The sequence below is a fragment of the Rhagoletis pomonella genome, unplaced genomic scaffold, assembly GCF_013731165.1.
Source record: "Rhagoletis pomonella isolate Grant_MI unplaced genomic scaffold, Rhpom_1.0 Rhpom_scaffold_00003, whole genome shotgun sequence".
Lineage (NCBI taxonomy): Eukaryota > Metazoa > Arthropoda > Insecta > Diptera > Tephritidae > Rhagoletis > Rhagoletis pomonella.
Genome location: NW_023458557.1, coordinates 21,223,308 through 21,246,345, shown reverse-complemented (window position 1 = coordinate 21,246,345; position 23,038 = coordinate 21,223,308). Strand labels below are relative to the sequence as shown.

Here is a 23,038-nt window from a genome sequence, read left to right as displayed (position 1 = left end):
TAACAGGCTCGAAAACGAACCTACCCTATATTCGACTAAAAACAATAACTGTAAATCTAAACTTTTAATTGACACTGGTAGTACAAATAGCTTACTAAATGGCGAAATTGTCCAGCTAGTACAATACGAAATCGTGAGAAATAGTTAAATATAAAGACTGCCTTAGGTAGTATTACCATTTTTCAAGATGCGATCATACCTCAAAACCGCACATCTTTACCTTTAGCCAATGACAGTACCTTTCATATTTACGATTTCCACTCTAAATTCGACGGATTGATAGGAAATGACATACTAGCTCTGATCCAGTACTCCATGAACTTACAGGATTTTACACGAACTTGCAGGAAGTGGCACGAAAAATGTTCCCGTACTCCAAAATCCTGTAATTGAGAGCGACTTTTGGAGAGTTGTGTAGAGAATGAAGTTGCAAGATTTTACCCGAACTTTTTCTGCTGGTAAAATCATGAAAAGTGTCAAGCAATCACTGGTTGACGTTTTTACAGGAAAAATGGATTTTTTGTTCACGTACTTTTTGTTGTTACTCACTTTTTACTCTCACTTCAGAGAGTAATTTTGCTGTGTGACAGTTTTACAGGATTTTTCACGAAAAGTATTGGATTAGAGCTACTACAAGAAAACAACAGTATAATGAATTATTAGAGTAAAACACCTTAGACGATCAAACTTTACCAATATTTTTTGACTACGAGGACGAAAGGTACTAGGACCTACATACTAGCCATTTGGAAAAACTTAAGCCATATCCAGAAATATGGAATTTTAGAAAGGATATTAGGATTGATCCCTTGAATGAGGAAGAAAAAGAGAAATTAATAGATCTCTTAAAAATTCACAAGAAAGTATTTTATAAAAAAGGAGATGACTTAACGTTGAGTTGAATCATTCTATACCAACCAAAAACAATTCCCCTATTTATTCACGCATATATCGTTATCCTGAAATACATAAAATAGAAGTTAATAGGCAAATAATAGAAATGTTAAATCAGGGTATAATTAGCCATAGTACTTCACCATATAAAGCACCAATATGGGTTGTGCCTAAAAAAGAGGATAACGTAGGTAATAAGGAATGGCGAATAGTCATAGATTATAGAAAGCTTTATGAAGCTACAAAAGACGATAAATACCCAATACCTAATATCGAGGGAATTTTAGATAAGCTAGGAAGAGCTAATTATTTTACTACTCTTGACTTAACCAAAGGGTTTTATCAAATCGAAGTAAAGCCAGAGGACCGAGAGAAAACAGCATTTAGTACTCTAGACGGACACTATGAGTTCAATCGAATGCCTTTCGGACTGAAGAACCCACCAGCCACATTCCAAAGACTGATGAATAAGGTTTTGCACGAGTTTATAGGAAAAGTTTGTTATGTATATTTAGACGATATTAAAATGTTTTCCACCACTTTGGATGAGCATATTAAAAGTTTATCACAAATATTAAAAACTCTTCAAAACGCCAATTTGAAAGTCTCCTTAAATAAAAGTGAGTTCCTTAAGCATAAACGAAATTTTTAGATCATATAATAACTCCAGATGGAATAAAACCAAATAACGACAAAATTCTGTGTATATAAAATTTTCCTATTCCCAAGAGCTTTAATGAAATACAATCTTTTCTAGGACTCACGGGCTATTACCGAAAATTTATTCAAGCTACGCCAAAATAACAAAACCACTAACTTTGCGATTAAAAAAGGATTGAATATATGTTAATGCTACGGATTATAAGGAAGCATTTGAAAAACTAAAGTATCTTCTAAGTAGTGATTTAGTGATACAATATCCCAACCAAGGCACATTAAACAGGTAGTATCAGTAGAGCAAAAACAACATTTGCGTGTATTTTGTTGTTGCTTCTGGTATCGAAAGTGTCAAAAACTGTTCTGAATTTTTTCTTCTATATCAAAGCGTGCCATGTGAAATACAAAAAATTATAAAAAATAAAAAATTGAAATTGGAAAAAATAAAAATTGTTGCAACTTTCTTTCCTAGTAAATTTGTTTGCTTCTCGAAGCATTGATCCATCCTTTACAAGGGCCAGTAATCAGCGGTTGTGCTGCTGAGTTGGGCGAACGTTCCAAATCTGCTATTCAATCGCTTGTTTTGTATGGAAAAAGGTTTCACATGCAAATGGATTTTAACAATTCAGAATTTTTGTGAGAAAAAATTAAAAATATTTGACATTTTCGAGACCAAATAATTTGAAAATAAATCAAATCAGCTGCTCTACTGATACTACCTGTTCAATGTACCTTGATCCCAACTTTCAAAAGGAATTTACGTTAACTACAGACAGTGAATTTGCATTATTATTCTACAATTGAGAAAGAACTATTAGCCATTGTCTGGGCAACAAACCAATTTAGGCATTATCTTTGGGGGCAGAAAATTTCAATTAAAAACAGATCATAGGCCATTAATCTGACTAAATAATTTAAAGGAGCCAAATTCTAAAATTCAAAAATGGAAAATTTTACTTAGTGAGTAAAAACAAACAAAGTTTAGATAATCATTTCCTCTGCGGTACTAAGCATACATCTGAAGGAAAGAAGGTTAAACATGAAAACCAATGCAAACTTCGAAGAAATGTACGTACCATTTGTAATAAACGTTATAAACGGACGAACACACTTACACAACACATGGTAAACCAACACTACAGAGCAATAGACAGGCGACTAACGTACTGCAGACTATTCGAAATGCCCAAAATTAATGTAATAAAGGAATTGAAGTAAGTGAAAAACTACTTAATAGGCCTTATCATGAGTTTCATTTTCCCCGAACCGGTTCACTTTTCACTTTTGGTTTCCATGTATGTATTTACTATGGGCGGATGACAAATTTTCGGATGATTTTTTTTTTTTTGCGAAACTCAGGATAAGGCAGAATATGTTTAAACAATAGTTTTAGTTTTAACGACTGAAGAGATTCCTTTATGCGACACTGTCGTATTCAGGCAACCCACATACTCTAGAAATGATTTAGTGGAAATATTAAAAAAATGCCGAGGGCAGAATACATGTATTTATTTTGATAATGAAGAGGTTTTTAAAGATTTCCAAAATATATATAATGACCTTAGATCATGGACAAATAAAATATATAAATGCACAAAAGTCTTACCTCAATATTCTGAAGAAGAAACATACGAAATAATACTTCGAAAACATAGGGAAGAATACAATCATCTAGGTATACACAAAACTTACGAAGAATTAAGAAGATAACTTTATATTCCAAAGCGAAAAGAAAAAATTACGAAAATTATAAATAATTGCAAAATATGCTCAAGAAAAATCGAAAAGAATCCAATAAAATTACCCTATGAGAAAACTATCTGAATAAAAACGAAAAATATCTAATTAGTATAGACAAGTTTTCAAAATTTGCAGCTTTAGAACCCTATTGTGACGAATACTTCGGCAACACAAAGCGAACAACGAGAAATAGGCAGAATGTTCGAGGAATGACGTAGAATGTTCCACAAAGAGAAACGTCAAGTTGGATGAACACTGCGAACAGCGAGAGAAAGAGAATGAGCGATAAACTTCAGAATGTTCTAGAGTTGCCAGAAGTGCCAGCGTAGGTATATAAGGGCGCCGACACAGCGAGGTGAGTTAGTTACAAGTCAGCAAGCTACGAGTAAAGTGAGCAGAGAAGTGAGTTGTGAACAAGCAAGTTATAAGTTTAATTGTGTTAACAAGCTCAGTAAAGCGTTGTTATTGCTTTAACAAGTATTGTAAAGTGGTTTTACTGTAGTAGCAAGTATTGTAAATTGTTTGTTGTACAATAAAGTTAATTGTACTACAATTTGGTCATCGTTAGCATTTATATAACAATCCAGCGATACGAGCCGGAAGTTATTTGGGAAATCCCTCAAGGTTTCGAGGATAAAGCAATAAGGGTATTCATCAAACCTTATAAATGCATTGTAAACCGTATAAACTTATAATTGTGTAAACCTTATAAATGAACTGTCAAAATTTGTATGGAAACTCGTTTACACATTTCTGATAAATTTATCAAGCGATTTCACTGAATAAACTTGATAAACTGAAGACAATGCAACTCTGTCGCAACTCTACATACAAATTTTGCACGCAAATTCAACAACGATATGATCCTGATAGAGATCTGGTTCAATTATTATCCCGTCTGTTTGTTTTGTTTCACTGATAATTCGCAAAGTTTGGTAGCCGTGACAAATGAATTCATACTCAAACAGACATTCTGCCATTGTTTCTTATAACTTGCTTCAAATAAATAGCCTTTATGTTATATGTACATTTATTTAAATAGATATCTCGTAAATATAATTTTTCCAATTTAGTGAGGTAGTTTCTATAATTTCTTTATCCCCGTGCTAGTAGTATAAAGTTAGTGACACTGCGCTTTATAACCAAAGAAAACACGACTATTGTCGCATATGTAAACGAAAAGAGAGTGTGGGTCGTTCATGTAGCAGAGTCCATAAACTTATAAGATTATCTGCTTGATAAAGTTATCGGTTTAGATGAATACCACTAATGTTTGCATTATTCAACTTTGCGTTCAACAATTGCGTTCAACTCAACGCAGGGTTGCACGAAAAAAAAGTTGAATGGCTAAATGTCGGCTGGCGACCAACTTTGTTGAAAGCGATTAGTTGAAAGGCCATTCAACCAAAAGTTGAATGCAAAGTTGAACAATGCAAACACCTTTTTATGGCGAATATTTTGATATTTTTTCATATTTTGATATTTTTAGCCATTCAACTTTTTTTCGTGCAACCCTGCGCTGAGTTGAACGCAAATGTTGAACGCAAAGTTGAACAATGCAAACACACTTTAATCGTAACGATTGGTGTCAGAAGTGGGATTGTTAAATAAATCCCGAAGGATAAACTACTGAAAATGGCAAAAATTCAGGATTTAAAGATTGAGGAGCTGAAACAGGAGTTGGAAAAGCGTAATTTGGCCACCTCGGGAAGAAAAGTGGAATTGTTATCCCGGTTGCGGGAGGCTATGGAAGCTGAAGGCATCGACGTGGACAAATACGAATTCCAGGGTAAACCCGACGATGCATCCGCAAAGGACGAACTGAAGGATGAGGCTGCTTGTTCGTCGAAGGATGTGCAGTAGACATCCGAGAAGGTTGAAGAACAGCAAAAGGCTCTTAGTTCATCAACAGCTATAGACATGAACACGTTATTGGCTGCCATGTCACAGATGTCATCACAGCTGTCGTCACAGATGCAAGCACAGGATACACGCATGTCACAGATGTCATCACAGCTGTCATCCCAGATGCAAGCGCTGGAGACACGTATATCTTCAGAGGTATCAGCGCAGGTGTCATCCCGGTTAGAAACTCAGCTACTGGCACAAGAGACACGTATATCATCCCAGCTGGATGCACTGGATGCACAGGATGCAAAAATTACACAAATACAGGACAAAATCGAAGAGAGACAGGAGAAAGTCGAGGCAAAGGTAGAGGAGTTGGAAGGCCGTCGTCGAGATTTACAGTTGAATCGTCCGGCTACTTCGACGAGCGCAACCAAGGTAAAGACTCCATCCTTTGACGGCACTATTCCTTTCCAGGTCTTTAAGCTCCAGTTCGAAAAGACGGCTACAGCAAATCGTTGGAGCATGGAGGATAAATCCGCTGCGTTATTCGTCGCATTGAAAGGACCTGCAGCGGAAATCTTGCAGACTATTACCGACTGTGAAAGGAACAATTACGATGCGTTAATGGGTACAGTGGAAAGACGTTATGGTAGCGAGCACAGGAGACAGATTTACCAGATGGAGCTGGAGAATCGCTGCCAGAAATCCAACGAGACTTTACAGGAATTCGCCTCTGAGATTGAAAGGTTGGCTCATTTGGCAATTGGAGACGCATCTGGTGAGCACCTTGAAAGGGTAAAAATCCAGAGGTTCATCAACGGAATGCGGGACATGTATACCAAGCGAGAGACGTACGCGAATCCAAAGGCAATATTTGCTGAAACCGTCTCGTATGCCCAGACACGTGAAACGGCAGCACTGCTAAGTAGACCAGCCTACAAAGCACATCGTGTGGAAGTGGAAACACCGAAAGAGACAAATGAAATGCTGAAGAAAATTATCCAGCTGCTGGGCGAGAAAAAGAATGGCTCTGGCAAATGTTTTAAATGTGGAAAGCCAGGCCACTTCGCCCGCGATTGCAATGCAAGTTCCAGTGGGCTCAACAATTCAGCAGGACGAAAACGCAGGGCTGAAGGAGACGAAGCCAACTCCAATCAGTCGTTAAACTGAAACGAGCCAGCAGGAAGGGCCGCGTGCTGGCTCCAGATGTTGAAGGGCCCATAATCTCCCTCTCAAAAATTGGCCGGAAAGCATGCAACCTCACTGTTGGTGGATATGTGAATGGACAGGAGAGAGTACTGACAGTGGTTACTGGAGCAACACATTCCATTATTCGACCGGATTTCGCCACTTTTTATGTGAAGCCACTACCTGGAGCAAAGCTGCAGACTGCAACTGGTGAACGCACCCAAGTGTTAGGAGAAGTACCATGCGTGGTAATAATCGACGATGTGGCCTCGTACACTAAGTTTATAGTGGCAGATATTGTGGATGAAGTCATCATCGGCGTGAATGTCTTACTTGGCCAGGGCATGAAGATTGACTTCCAGAGAATGATCCTGACAGATCGTCACAGGAAAGTGCCACTTAGGGTTGGTTACGACAGCCAGTGCTGCAGCAGACGGTTAGTCTTAGAGGAAGTGTCGAAGATTCCACCAGAAACGGAAGCGGTGAGTTGGGCGGAGGTTGGCAGTGATGAAGACGGAGTGGTTTCGTCAGGAGAAGGAAGCGGTTCACCGATACAGGAAAAGCGTGACGGTTGCACCAGCTCAGTAAAGAAGAGGTCGCAACAAGGAAGTGGTCATGGCGAGCCAGGCAGTGTTTCCGGCAGGAGGAAAGCCACTGAAGCACGTTGCAATGGTGATAATCCGGTGGCCGGAAATAGAAGCGGCTGTGGGAGCAGTAGGCGCTTTGAAGTGTCCGGAAAAAGGTGGTCGCCAAAGGCAAGCAGTTAAGCCGGAAGCCAAGGATGAGGTTATACATGTCCGGTTAATGAGGTTGACGCCGGCGAAGGAGCGAGATGCGAAAAAATGGGCAAGTTTCAGTGTGAGGTTCCGGATGTAGCAAGATGTGCTAAAGGCAGTGCAGCACGAAGGCGGGAGTCTGGGTGTCATGGACAGATGATGCATCATAGATCTGGCAAAAAGTGTGCCCACAAGAGGAGACATAGTCTGGTCACCACCAGTGGCCAGCAGAAGCACGACCATGTGAGATGGTGCACCACCGGAGATAAGCTGGAAGCAATGTCCAGCAACGCATCGAGCCGAGAGGAGCTACAGGAAGGCGATTTGGTGTTGTTGCACATGCCGCAGCCGAAGAAAGGCGTCACCTCCGAACAACATTGTAACTGGAAAGGTCCGTTTAGGATTGACAAACGACTGAAGGACGCAGTGCATCCAATCCAGACAGCTGGTAGACCGAGGACCAAGATGAAAGTGTTCCACTTGGAAATACTTGCAGCGGTGGGAGCGGCAAGTAAGTCTGATCGGGACGATCAGACTTAGGTGGAGGGCAGTGTGGCGAATACGTCGGCAACACAAAGCGAACAACGAGAAATAGGAAGAATGTTCGAGGAATGACGTAGAATGTTCCACAAAGAGAAACGTCAAGTTGGATGAACACTGCGAACAGCGAGAGAAAGAGAATGAGCGATAAACTTCAGAATGTTCTAGAGTTGCCAGAAGTGCCAGAGCAGGTATATAACGGCGCCGCCACAGCGAGGTGAGTTAGTTACAAGTCAGCAAGCTACGAGTAAAGTGAGCAGAGAAGTGAGTTGCGAACAAGCAAGTTATAAGTTTAATTGTGTTAACAAGTTCAGTAAAGCGTTGTTATTGCTTTAACAAGTATTGTAAAGTGTTTTTACTGTAGTAGCAAGTATTGTAAATTGTTTGTTGTACAATAAAGTTAATTGTACTACAATTTGGCCATCGTTAGCATTTATTTAACAATCCAGCGATAAGAGCCGGAAGATATTTGGGAAGTCCCTCAAGGTTTCGGGGATAATCGTAACACTATGGCTGCGTTTCTTTATACATTCCGGATAATCCCATTTCACAGCCGGAATAAACAGAATGCGCTTGAAATATACGTCAACATATCATCAGGAACGTTCTAAAGAATAAATAAACAAAAAAGTTTATTCCAAACGTTCAGAATGAATAAAGAAATGCAGCCTATAATGAAAACAGTTTCATTAACTTAATCAATGTTATTTCAAAAATATTTTCATATATGGAAAAACCAAAATTAATTACTCTTGATAATGAGACGACCTTTAAAACACTTCCGTTTTTAGAATTTCTTGAACATAACGATATACCATATGACTTTACAAGTCCTAATAGACATACAGGTGATTCTGACATAGAGAGACTGAACAGTACTTTGAATGAAAGTTTACGAATTTTGTAACACAGATAATCAAATAATGATATTATTCTTAAAACCAATAGGGTATATAGAGCATTAAAAGATTATAATAATTTAATTCATCTATCAACTAAAGAAAACCCTATTACTATTCATAATGGACTTGCGGACAATGACGTAATTTTTCAAAGACTAGAAAAGAGGAAGGAACAAGTAATTAGCAAAATCAACCAAATTCAAAATAGGAAAGACCAGCCAATAGATAAAAAAAATGATAGTCGACTATAAAGCGAAAACCTCAAATAAAACAGACAACACAGACGAATACGAGGAGCTTAAAAAGACTGTGACCAACAACCAGGTCAGGCTACCCGAACTTTGTATATCGGACGGTTATGTATACAAACGGACACAATTTAATAGTGGGGAGGTCCTTCAGCAGGACCACGCCTGGAAACTCTGGGTGCCGACAGAGCTGCACCGTGGGCTCGTGGAATCTTCGCATGATTCACCGTCTGTTGGTCACGGCGGATTTCATAAAACTTTAGCTCACCTAAGAGAAAAATATTATTGGCCCGGTATGGTAACCGACGTCCAAAATTATGTAAAAGCTTGCGAAATCTGTAAAGGCAACAAAACGCAAAACGCCTTCCGCAAGCCTTTAATGGGCAGACAGCGTGTCACTGAAAGGCCTTTTCAACGTTTATTCATTGACTTCATGGGTCCTTACCCCCGTACGTGTTGTGGAAATGTCTATGTGTTTGTGTGTTTAGATCACTTCTCGAAGTTCGTATTTTTATAACCAATGAGAAAAGACGCTGCTGCCGAAGTTATTAAGTTCTTAGAGAACGAAGTTTTCCACATTTTTGGCGTGCCAGAGTATGTTCACTCGGGCAACGGGAAACAATTTGTCTCGGACATATTTAGGCAGTTCCTGGAAAAGTATGGTACGCAGCATATTAGGACTGCATTTTATGCACCACAAGCCAACGCAGCAGAAAGGGTTAAACGTTCGGTGCTACAAATCGTGAGGTCATATATTAAGGGCGACCAAAAGAATTGGGATAAGCACCTTAGCGATGCCGCTTTCGCTCTCCGCAGTGCTGTGCATTCTGCGATCAATGATACCCCGTATCATGCAGTCTTCGGTATGCCTATGATACAGAATGCTGCATCATATGAGCTATACCGAAGACTGGGCGCGATTAGAGATGCGGACTGCGAGGTCGGAATGGTGGCAGATAAAACACAGCTTATCCGAAATAAGATAGTGAAAGAATTAAAACTAGCCCATGAACGGAGCAAGAAGACTTACAATACCAGAAGTCGAGAAGTGAAGTTTCAAATTGGACAAGTGGTGTACCGCCGAAACTTCAAGCAGAGTTCACAAGTCGAAAATTACAACGCTAAACTTGCTCCAAAACAGGTTAAATGCATTGTATTGAAAATAATCGGAAATTCCATGTACGAACTTGGTGACTCTAGTGGCAAGAAGATCGGGGTATACCACGCTAAGGACATCTTTGTGTATGTGGTTAGTTATGTTTTATGTTGCATTTCTAGTGTTGGAGACTGTTCGTGTTAATTGTATAAGTAATGACTTGACTTACATAGATTTACCACCCAGTGCCCTTAACTACTTGCCTAGATATACGTGTATTTATATTTTTATTTTACTTCTTGACTAGACATATATGTATTTATATTTTTACTTTACAACTTGACTTACTTGACTACTTATTTGATTATTATCGTATTTATTTTATTTTTTTGTTATTTAATTACTTTTTTATTTTTTTTTTATGATTTATTTATTTTATTTTTTATTTATTTATTTAGTTATTTAGCAATCTGTGATATACGCATAAGTTGCAAAAACGGTACGTAGACGTAGTACCATGCCTAGATATATCGAAGCAAAGGTAGTTCAGGAACAGGGAAATGAATACCAAGTTATAACTACAAGGAATGATAAGCCCACTAAGTTCCATAAAGACCAATTTAGAAACCTGAAACGATTTCAAAATACTTCTATGGAAGTACTTAACTGTGATCTTAGCAATAGTGTTGATAATCAATCAACTGTAGCCAATTTGGGGTCGATAGCATAAAATACATAAATAAACGAGGGAATATGAGGACGGCCAGAGTTGAATACTATGTAAAGAACAACACTATTCCCCTACAAGAAAAACGAATATCTAATATGACAGTGTAAAAGATATTCAATGCAAGTGTAAACTAATTTAAGTATGTTAATCTAAAAAGGAATTTGTTTTTGTGTGTTATTATTTCACTTCCCAATTTATTAAATTAATTACATAAAAAAAAACGTGTACAAAAAGTTGTGATTGATATAAACGTACCCAATAATGGGAACGGATCTATGTTGGGAGGAGTTATATATGAAATATAAAATGAAGGATAATTTATGTCAAATGTTGAACTTAGTCGCACCTTTTTGTACATGTTTCCAAGACACTCTTTTGTACTCAATACACTGTGTTATTTGTTACTTGAAAGAAATGTAATATTCTAGTTCGATTATGAATACTGTAGATCATTTTTGAAGTGTATAACTTTTGTATAAATAGCGGTGCCATTTCGAAAAATGTAGATCTTTTCGTTGTAAAATTCAAATAAAAAACAACAAATTTAAAAAATATAATTTTCTTTTCCTTCGGAAAAATCATATTGAAAGTTGGTTTTTGAAAAAATTTTAAATCCACTCCTCTACTCCGCTTGACTTCAAATCTATTCCGTTTTTTTCATTGATGTTATGCCCCTCTTGGGGCCGTTTTTTGAGTGTTCACCACCGGTTTCAGCAAAAAAAAAAATTGAAAGTTAGCCAAATCTCACTGTTAAAAAGTAACTCTTTCATAGCAATGCGTCAATAAAGTAACTTCGTTATTTGTTTATGTATGCCTGTACAAATTGGCGGATGCAGAACTTTACTTCAGTTGTTAAAAAATATATGTAGAATGAAAGTTGTATAAAGTTGAAATGGTTTGCTTTTTAAGTGTTAGATACGTTCTACTTTATAGAAAATGCTTAAAATTACCTAAATATGTAACATATTATCATGTATTGTGAAACGATTTTCCGTCATCCCTTGTCAAATTTGGTTTGGAGACAAACCGGTTTCGGCGTTGTGCCATCTTCAGTGTCATTTTTCGTTCTCTGAATCATACTCCTACCCTGTCGGAAACACAAACAACCAAAAAGAAGTAACATATCATCCTTACATTGCTTCGCGTTCTTATTTTGAATGAACAGAAAATTTTTTAGACAAACAATTAATGTCAGAAACAAAAATAAAAAATTCAGTCTAGTACGGAAAATTTGTTTTTGCTCCGATTTTTGCAGCGATTTAGTCCTAAATCGAGTTTTAGAGGCCCGAACACTGTTCTTTATATTTGTACTGTTTTATAAACCTCAAACCGCAGTGTGGACAGCAATAGTTAGAAATGTGGTTAAGTTCGATTTGAGATGGTTAACTTTTTGGTGGAAACATGGTATAACAGCTATGATTGTGTCGCCACTTGCTTTTTCATCGACTGCGCTATTAATAGGTGCGTTTGGTTAAAATCTCCAGTAAAAACCAACCAACAGCAAAATTCCGGCGAAATGTCACCAGTTCTCTCACAAGAGAAAAATATCCGAAACAGGACGCGAACGGAAAATTTGCAGAAACTTGCAAGCTAGACGAACAGCTGATATAATTTTTGTTTACATTCAAAACTGTAAAATTTAAAACGTACGAAAACTCATTACAAAGTGGTATCCTGACACAGTTTATTGAATAAACAAATAACTACTTACTTCTTGCAAGTTTAATTAGTCGCATTTTGTCTTTTTTAACTTCCAAACCATCAAATTCAATTTTGTGATTTGCGTAAATTCAAACCAGCTGTTTTTGATCAGCTGTTTTCCTGTTGGCAAAAATTTTTTCAGCAGAAACCAGCAGCTTCCCCTCAAAATGAAATGTCATTTTTCTCTCTCGATTCCCCCTGAAAGTTTTGGTTAATCATGAACAATTAACAGCTACGCGAACGCAACTAATATTGTTGAATTTATTGAAACTATTTTTAGGGATGTACATATTTAACGAAATTGTCCCTGTCATGTGGGCAAGTAATTTAAATTATGCACGCTTAAAATAAATACATATATAAGCACGAGTGTGTACGACTAATATGAAACTATTTGGTAATAATTTATTATGTTTGTATAATTTTAACGCTTGCAACTAGGGCAATTTTTAATGTTGAAAGTTTGCTTAAAATACAAAATCAAATTCCAATTTCGAAACAATATTTTTTTTTGTTTTCAGAATATTGAAACCATGCGGCATTCGGGTGAATTTGGGCCCACTACTTTATCATTTCAGCTATATACAGGGAGAGAATAGCATCGAACTTACTTTTGAAAATTTGGAGCTAATCATCAAAATGGTTGGCTTTGATTTTCTTCGTAGCCAAACAGGCGTACGCACTAAATATGCATAAAACCCATAATCCATGCTTAAGAGTGAATATGATAGCTTATTTTGGATTTGGCGCAAGCCAGAAAATCCAGTTGACCGTATTAACGATTAATCGCATTGCGATGATGAATCTGATGAGCTTGTTGATGGCGACGTTGGCAGTAGCAGCAACAATAGTCACTATGTGCTCATTTACACACGGCGATTTTTGTTGCCGCCACTCGACGTTTGTAGCAGAGAGCGTGACGAGGAAAGGAGAGGGGCACCGAGTTGCTCGTGCTCGGGCAACACGCTTTGTGCTCTCGTTCGTCTGTGTAAATTGAACCGCTGTTCGCAGCTGACAACAACAATTGCATACACAAAAATCGCCGTGTGTAAATGAAACGAGCAACACCAAAAGGGAATGTGAAAAATTGCGGCGACAAAAGTTTTCGTGTATAAACGCAGTCTATGAAGATAACTACAGCAATGGCTACATATACGCATACCAACATCAATAGCTCAGTATATTCAGTAAAAAAAACTGTTGTGAAGTCCTTTATGGGGTAAAGTTTCCAGAGGTGAAATTTTAGGTAGCACACAATTTCTTACACGCATGGTTGCTTTTCAGCACCAATGAAAGAAACTTAAGATCCATTAAAAAAAATATGCATATAGTGCATTAATTTTTGAAAGAAATACCATATAATGTATGTACTCTGATTAATAATATTAAAAAGTGTATTATAACCACCGTTTAATGTTATATTTGATACAAATTAATTTTGCTACTCGGAACGCTCTGCGCATTGGGCATATAAGTTTACTTAAAATTACATCCCTGGTCCTTGTTCTTTCTGTATTGCATCATGGTGAATTCACATTTCTCAGAAATTTGACAACAAAGCAAAGTGAAGGGAGTATTTTATTTGCTAATTTTTGCGATTTCTTTTGTTTAATGTAAATTTTATGTATTTTTAGGATATGTTGAGGCAACAAAGAATGCGCAGTTTGAAAATGAAGTTATTAGTATAAGTAGCAGCGCGGGCACATTTGGATAATTATGCCGATAAGCAAGATGGAATTTGGGAAAGTAAGTGCCTGGTTGCAGCATATCTATGTATTAAAAAAGTATTTAATTAAATGAAATTGTGCTCAATAGAAATGTTATAAATCGAGTGGCGTTATTTAAGATGTGCTCCAAATATTTGGCGAAATTCTTTTCGTCAGCTCAACGTGCTAAGTTACAAGTTAAGATGACTGCCACCACGGACGGTAAGAAGCCGGAAGCAGAGGGCAAACAACCTTCCAGGTAGCTGCCTGCTGTCTCCGAGTCGTAGCTGAAGTTCAGCAAGAAGCAGGTCAGCAAAAGTGCTACCCTGATCAAGCGCTCTGCTGTGATTGCACTCCGCAAACGTGAAACTTGGTGCATGCTGAGAAATATCAAGCAAAATATCTCCGTGATGGACGCCGTGAGAATAAGTTGCGCCGTCTGGCTAAGAAACGCGGCCCATTCTACGTGCAAGAAGACAAATTGGCCTTTGTGATCTGTATCCGCGGTATCAACAACGTTGCACCAAAAGTGCGTAAAGTTTTACTATTGTTCCGTTTTCGCCACATTAACCACGGTTTGTTCATCAAATTGAACCATTAATATGCTACGCATTGCCGAATCTTAAATCAGTTCGTGAATTGATCTACAAACGTGGAATTGTCAAGCACAACCATCAACGTGTCTCAATCTCTGACAACTCTGTGATCGAACGCGAATTGCGCAAAGCGCACGATATGTAGTGCGTTGATTATTTGGCGCACGAAATATTCACTGTTGGATCCCACTTCAAGAAAGCCTCCAACTTCCTCTGGCCATTCAAGCTCAACACCAACCGGCGGCTGGCGCAAGAGGGCTAATCACTACGTTGAGGTTGGTGATTTCGGTAACTGTGAAGATAAGATCAAGAAACTGCTGCGGAAGATGGTTTAAAGAAATTTTTTGGTGTACAAGGTGGAGTATCTTTATTTCAAAAATATATAATAAGTAAAAATAGAAAATTTTTTTTTTGGAACTTTCTGAAGGTTTAACCCGTAAATATGCCAAACGGAAGGCAGCTTATATTCGCAATTCTTTGAATAGTGTCGAAATTCCATTGCCGTTTCTAAAGGCCATTTCAAAAAGCTCCAATCGACAAATTTAATTTTTTTTTTTGGTTTTTCAGCAAATTACTGATGCAACCAGGGTTGCATTTACCGTCTATGAAAATATTTTATGAAGAGTTCCAAAATTAGCTCCGAGCAACTAAAAGTTGGTTCAGCTTAAGTGAAATCGTTTTTTGTTAAATACTTATTCCTGGTAAAATCAGATCAATATTAATGTATGAAATGAAGTAAATAAAAATCTACGAATACATTTCTTGAATATTTTGTCATAGAGCCGGTATTAAATGCAGACATAACGGCGTCGGGCGTTGGTCTTCACGTATATAGAATTAATGCGTTAGAGAGATAAATATACAAGCTAAACTTTTTTTGTTAATTAACGATGCATTTTACTAATCAGCCTAATCGTGAGTTTCGCCAGAATTTTTTTCACCCACCCGTAGTGAATACACGGGAACGAAAAGTGAAAAGGTGAATTGGTTCGAGAAAATGAAACTCATGACAAGGCTGAATATGTCGGAAACTAAAGCAGATATTTGAAAACAGATGACGCTATTTGAAAGACCTTGATTAGTTTAGTACGACAGCATTACTAACGTAATTGGTACCAAATTACCAAAACATTTTAGTCAATTACTCGGAACTAAAGAAGGTATCAAATAAACTGTTAACAAAAAATCGAAATATCTTATTTTAAAATATATAACAGTATCTTTAATTAAAAACTGTCAAAATTACGCTTACGGAAATTTTCCATTCAAGAGACGATATTTGAAAGTTACTGTCATAATTTCGAACCTGTATGTACATTTTCGGCAAAAGTTAAGAAGTATGTATATTCATATGCTGAAAAGATATTTTCGCAGATTAACAATTTATTTAAAGTATATCATCAGCCCATATTTAACTTGTGCATTCAAAATATTTCACAATTAACTTAAATACTAAATTACAAATATTTGAGCAACGACTTCGACACAGTAATATAAAAAATGGGTATGTATTAATAAAATAAATATTCTAAATACATTTATATTTCCGTTAAGCCTGAGATGTTCAAGCGCACTGAAATATTTTTCTATCCATTTCTCTAGTGCTAAAATAATTTTCACCACCTTGAATTGCTGCACAACACCCATACCGCCGAAAAAGCATTGTTTGCAACACTAGTCCTTTATGGGCACCAAATTTGGTGAAAAAAATAGCTAAGTTTTTTTACTGGATATACTGAAATCAATAGTATTAGCGGCAAATGACGCAAGGTATTATCTTGCCTAACACTTAGTTATTAGTCATTTTGCAATCCTAGTTTTTTGTTTTTCGACACACACATAACAAATTCTTCCACATCCCAGTATGCATATGCTAATCAGGGCCTGTGCCAATCGGTAACATTTTTCTCCATGGTGAGACGGGGTGGAAAAATTTGCTATGGTGTACAAGTAAATTGAATTTTGCTGTGCCAAATGCAGAGTTAAATTTTGAAAGTTGAAAAACCAAACAAACGCTCGTGCGCAAGCTTTAGTTTTGTGTGTTGCTGAAATTCTTAAAATTTATATTTATTTTATAATTTGCAAGTAACGTACGCTTTTTTATGCTGTTTAAGCTTTCATTTTCATGTTCACTCCTTATTACCGCCAAGCAATATTATGTGTATACATGGTTATAAGCTGTCAAAATTTTACCTAGCCCCATGAGCTAGGTAAAATTCTGACATTCTTATTCACCACGAGAAATGTCAGATTTTTACTTTGATCCGTCAAAATTTTCACTTTTCTATCATTTGGTACAGGCCCTCAGTATCAGTTTATAAAAACACAACTCTCTTGATGCCAACTATGTTGTACGAATATGATCGATTAGTATAAATATTGAATATTAGGCATATGAAATTGAATTCTTTAACTTGGAATATATTTTTAAGTTTAATTAATAACCAGAACTATGATTTCAGAATCTACAAAGTCGAAAAATAGTTGGTAGAACACACTTTTCACGAAATTAATGAAATAAAAATTTTACCTGTATGGAAATTAGTGGCAAGCAAATTTTTAATTTGGTTGATTTTTCCCTCATAGTCCTATGCATATGATAAAGTTAACTGGATGCAGTTTTTTAATATTTTTTATTTCTCTTGCAACCATCTACGATAGAAATACAGTAGGAAATATAATATTAAATAATGGAATTGTATTAAGACACCTTTATAAGCAAAATAAGAAAAATATACTAAAAGCAAACGGAATTTCAGCTAAAAACATTACCACTTACTACAAATATTACATTTTTTCGTTTTTTTTTTGTTGCTGTTAAGGTGTTGAAATTGTAGATTATATCATTTAAAATTTCATTTCATAAAAGCTAAGCTATTCATTACAATTTGAATTTAAAAATTGTACAAACAATTGCGGCACTTTGTCCAATGTGCTAGTGGTCGCATGATGCAATTTACTATAATTCAGAAATTGCCTTCGTAGCCGATTCAGTTGAATAGCATTTATTGCCGCCGGAACTTCTACTTTCACCTGATTAGCTTTCACTGGCACTGGACCGGTGTTCAGTGTTGGCACAGGCAAATTTTTTTCCTACCAAAATCAACCAAAACCTACCAAAATTTTATTTAAGTTTTTAATATTATCTTAATGACAAGTTTATTAAAAATTTAGTTAACATAACATTTAGGAAAACTAAAAAACAGCTAGTACAATAAAAACAAATGAACTACGTATAACAATTCATTTTACTGTACAGACTTACACATATATTTGTCTCTTTACACATCATCGACCAGTTGCAAAACCGCCTAAATCGCCGTTGTGGCAAAAATGAGATTTGGTAACCCTGAGCTCCAGGCATCGGGATTTATGCATAAAAATCGTTAAATCATTATTAAAATAATAGCTAAAGAAAATACCACCTAATAAGGCTACGCCTTCCAAAGACTAAACTGTTTTCGCTCTCCTGTAAAATTTGAGTGCCATAAGATAGGCGGTTTTGCAATTGGGCGATGGGCGGTTTTGCAAAAACATCGACGATATTATTATTATTATGTCTGGGATACACGCGCTGCGACCTTAGATTATCTATTGTTCATAACTCTAATTGTAATCATTTCAACCTTATTTGGAGGACGCCATGTTTAAATAAAATTTTGGATGAAGACAATCCTTCCACAAAGTGTATCAGTCTGATACTTATTTATGATACGTGGGCAGTCACATAGAATATGCTCTGGAGTTTCCTCCACCAGCTCACAAAAGGCTAGGGACCATGCAAGTGCGTTTGGGCTCCACGCTTTGCGAGACAGTCAGCTTTCGTTGCCTTTAAACCCTTCATGTCCCGGAACCCCACACAGCGTTACATTATTGTTGGCTTCCAAGTGGTTCAAAAGAGTTTTACAGCTGTCCACAAGCCTGTAATGACACCAAGGTCATCCGTTGGACATCCTGTAATGGCCACGCGGACCTGTCGGTGCAGCTTGCTAAAGGTGAAAACCTCCTTTACTTGCGTAGCTTTCGGTCACCAGGCCAGTGCCGCATATGTGACAACGGGTCTTATTATCATATTCAAAGATCAATAGGTTAGTTTTAGTGGTATTCCTCAAGTCTTACAATAAAGTCTCTGTCAGGTGAAATATGGTGGACTTCACCTTTTACGCAAATAACTATTATTGTCGCGGAACCTACCAAAATCCAATCTATCCTACCAATCTACCAAATGGAAAATAACCTACCAGTTTTGGTAGTAAAAGCCCATGTTTGGCAACATTGCCGGTGTTACCAATTTTTCGTGCAGCCAAGGCGTCGGCTATAATTTGTTGCGTTAACTTATCCAGCTCGAAAAGATAATTTGTAGCGCTTAGTGGTGGCTATAAGAATGATAGAAGTAAACAAAGTATTTGCATTTTAATTTTTTTCTTTGCTTACATATTGTGTGCTTTGATTTGCTGGCAGGGTTTTCCACTCGTATAGCGCGCCATAGATAGCCTCTAAAATAAGCGCATTATCGGGAAACACTACAAACAATGGACTATCCCAACGGCAGTTGCCATGCGGCTCTTTGTAACCCATACACAAAGTATCGAATATTTCCCATGTATATGGCACGTTCAAATTGTCCACTCGATCATCCAACACATCTGCACTAGTGCGCTGCTGTATAAACTCCCATGCTAGCGCCTTATTACACCCTTTGTAGTAGATACTTTTAAGCAAGAAATGAATGTAATCTGTGCGGATAATATACCAAAAGCTATAAGGTTCCCTGGTATACCAAAGATCTTAAAAAAATCGAGGAATTTGAAAAACAAGTTTTTTAAGAAATTTAAACTTTCAAATGCCTATCTCACAAGGATAAATACTTGCGATACTCCAGAGAGTTTAAGTCGATGAGTAAGGTTCTTAAGCGGAATTATGATCTTAAATTTGGAGGTATGTCCAGTCCAAGAAATCGTGTTCCAGTATTCCCAGTGATGTGCTTTATCATGAAATGCAAGCTTCGGTTATCCTCAGAGTGCCCATTCTCCTATCAATTTTGGTTCGCTTGCTATTTCAATTGATGATGTTGAGGATGGCATCCGGCATATCAAATCTTCAACTCAATCTGATGTTGATGGAATATCGTCATTCCTGTTGAAGAATTGTGCCGCCTTTGCCTATCCACTTTTTTTGATCTTCAATAAATCGTTTGAACAGGGGGAGTTTATAGATGCTTGGAAGACCACTCTTATCACCCCGGTATTCAAATCTGGCAATAAAAACGATATAAGCAACTATCGGCCAATAGCAAATTTATCAACGATATCCAAATTATTTGAGTTTATTGTCAAACAAAAAGTATTTTTTGCTGTTAGTCCCTTAATATCTGTTAATCAGCATGGTTTTATGCCTGGAAGGTCCACTGTAACTATCCTAGCTGTTTTTACCGACTCCTGTTTAACTACCTTTAATAACCGTCTGCAGGTCGATACCGTGTATACGGACTTTTCGAAGGCGTTTGACAAAGTCTGTCATTCAATATTAATTTCAAAATTGGCTAGCATAGGTTTTCATTCAGCTTTTTTATCTTGGGTAAAATCATATCATATGTGTTGTTGTAGTTGACAATGTGTTCTCCTATCCCTTCATCGCTTCCTCTGGAGGTCTTCAGGGGAGGATCTTGGGTCCCCTACTTTTCGTGATTTTCATTAATGATATTTCTAGTTGTTTCAACTTTTCAAAATTTTTATTGTATGCGGATGACTTGAAAATCTATTCTACAATTTCTAATGCATCAGACTCATTCAATCTACAGGCTGATCTTAATAACGTGGTTGCTTGGTGCTCCAAAAATAGATTAAATTTAAATATAAAAAAGTGTTACCATGCCTCCTACTCCAAATCACGTTCCATTACCCAAACTTCGTATCTCATAGGTGACTCGCAGCTTGCCACCATTGGTGAAGTTTCTGAGTTAGGAGTAATTTTTGATGCTAGATTTCTTTTTCACAGACACTTAAGTTATACCATTGCAAAGTCATATTCAATGCTTGCTTTTATACGTCGATTTAGCTCGGACTTCACTGATCCATATACCATAAAATTATTATACACTACTCTTGTTCGTTCTAAGCTCGAGCACGCTGTCTCCATCTGGCGACCATATTATGAATGTCACATCAACAGAATTGAACGTATCCAAAAATCTTTTATTCGTTATGCTCTACGCTCTCTACATTTCGTTGATCCTTTCCCATCTTACGCTGCTAAATGCATGCTTATAAACCTTAAATCACTGCATAATAGAAGGATTATTCTTTCTCTTACTTTCGTTTTTGACATTATACGGGTGCGATTTACTCGCCGTTCTTACTCGAACGGATTACATTTAATATCCCACCAAGAAGCCTTAGGAATCATGACATTTTTTCTCTGAATTTTGTCAGGAATAATTATGCGAATAACGCTCCTATTCGCAGAGCTCTAAACGAGCTTAATTTGCTCTTAAACTCTTCTGCTATCGAGTTCTCTTCTTCCAAATCTAACTTCAAACTACTTTTAAATAGTTCGCTAAATTAGTTATTAATTTATATTTTGTTTTTTACCAAATAGTCTCTACGAAATGTTTATTTCTAGATTTCTAGATTAAATAAATAAATAATATAACTGCCAGCGTCCACGATAACCACATCTTTTTTATTGAGCAACCGCAGTGCCTCTGATTTAGTATCGCTACGCACTTGTTTTTCTTTTTGAGAATCCGCTAAGTATTCGTTTTTCGAGAAACCGGCATTTGCTATAAAAACCATTTATGCGCTATGGAAATATGTGGCAAAAGACGTTCACTACGGGTCATTCAGTTTATTTCGTGGTACAAGCACATAATTCAGTTCAATTGTTTTAAACCATATTTTATTTACTTTAATGCATTGCATTTGTATGAAAAATGGTAATTTTATGAATTGTCAAACTTGTTTACATTGGTGTTATTTGACATTTCTCGTTTGACATTTTATGTTTCTCAAGCAACAACAAAATATATGGAAGGGTTGCATTTGCTCTTCTGCTATTACCTGTTTATTGTGCCATGGTCCATTCCTTTTCCTTTCGGACTAAAATCTGAAAAGTGTCTAAACGCAAGAGGGTTATCAAAATGCGCTCACTAAAAGAGAATAACAGGAAAAAGTAAAGGAACGCAAATAACCAAAATTTTAGTCCAAAAAATAGCAACAACAAAACTAATGCACCGCTTTCGCTGCATTTAAAATGCAACGTTTAGCACTTTCGAACATTTGTTTTCGAAGAGCGTTCATGCATTAGCAAATGTATATTTACGTGCGTTCGAAATCGTATTCTTTTGACAAACAGCCGTGTTCCAGTCGCTTATTCAGATCCGTATGTATTACGATCAATTCTCACGCAGAAGATAATGTGCAAAAACCCTACTGAAAAGGAAAAAATTAATTTTAAACCAAAAATTCAATACAAAAACTTGAATTTTTTAACCACAACCGAACATTTGTTTATGTATATATTCATTTGGTGGTGCTGTCAACTAAAATTTCCTCACTTAATTAGGAAACAAAACAAACTGAGTTGATCACAAACTGATCCAGATTTCTATCAGCATCACATCGATGTTGAATTTGCTTAACTTTTCTTTATCCAAATAATGTAAAATAATATATGAAATCTCGATCGGCGATCACTGAATCGCAGCTAGCCACTGTATACTCGAAAAAGCAATGTTGCCATGTTTTCTCATTAAACCATGTTCGAATCGAGGAAATTTTGGAAGATAACAAGGTTGCTTATAGCATTTAGAATCTTAATGCAAAAATGGAATTGCATTTAGTTGCATTTAGGTGACGAATTTTGTATAGATAAATGTACCTTTAGAGCATGATGCAATAATACAAGGTGTTATCGGTTGGCAACTTCTCGCGCTAATTCCGCCATATTGACTGCGTTACTGGCCGTCTCCACAGGATAAAATTTATTGCTGCTCAGCTGTCATTTTGGTCGCTAGATATAAGTTATATCAGTGGCAATATTTGTGTGGGCTTTTTATATCATGATATAAGCATTTGTAAGATAGCTTTGAAAATGTATTTTTGCCGGATTTAGTCGCATAAAAAAATTTAGAAAATAGGGTATTTTACATCCAAGTACATTATTACAAATGTTTTAACAGGAAACAGCTCAATTTTTGCTTTTATATAAAAATAATAATGATGTTGCAGCCACGAAGTTTTCGTGCAAATGAAAATGTAGCTGTCAAACTACCAATTGGCCGGCAATAGATGGCAAGATATAAGCTCTGATATATATTGCTCTTGAAGAGCAATGAGCTGTCTCCATTGGCTATTTATATTTATATTCTAATATATGTATCAAGATATAAACTTTATCCTGTGGAGACGGGCAG

At 36.7% G+C, this 23,038-nt stretch overlaps 1 protein-coding gene and 1 pseudogene across 3 annotated transcripts in view; both read left to right on the top strand.

Annotated features, from left to right (window-relative positions):
- LOC118735068 (cullin-associated NEDD8-dissociated protein 1) overlaps window positions 1-23,038 on the top strand; it is a 281,667-nt gene that overhangs the window by 37,646 nt on the left and 220,983 nt on the right. The window lies entirely within an intron of this gene.
- LOC118735069 lies at window positions 13,895-14,960 on the top strand (annotated as a pseudogene).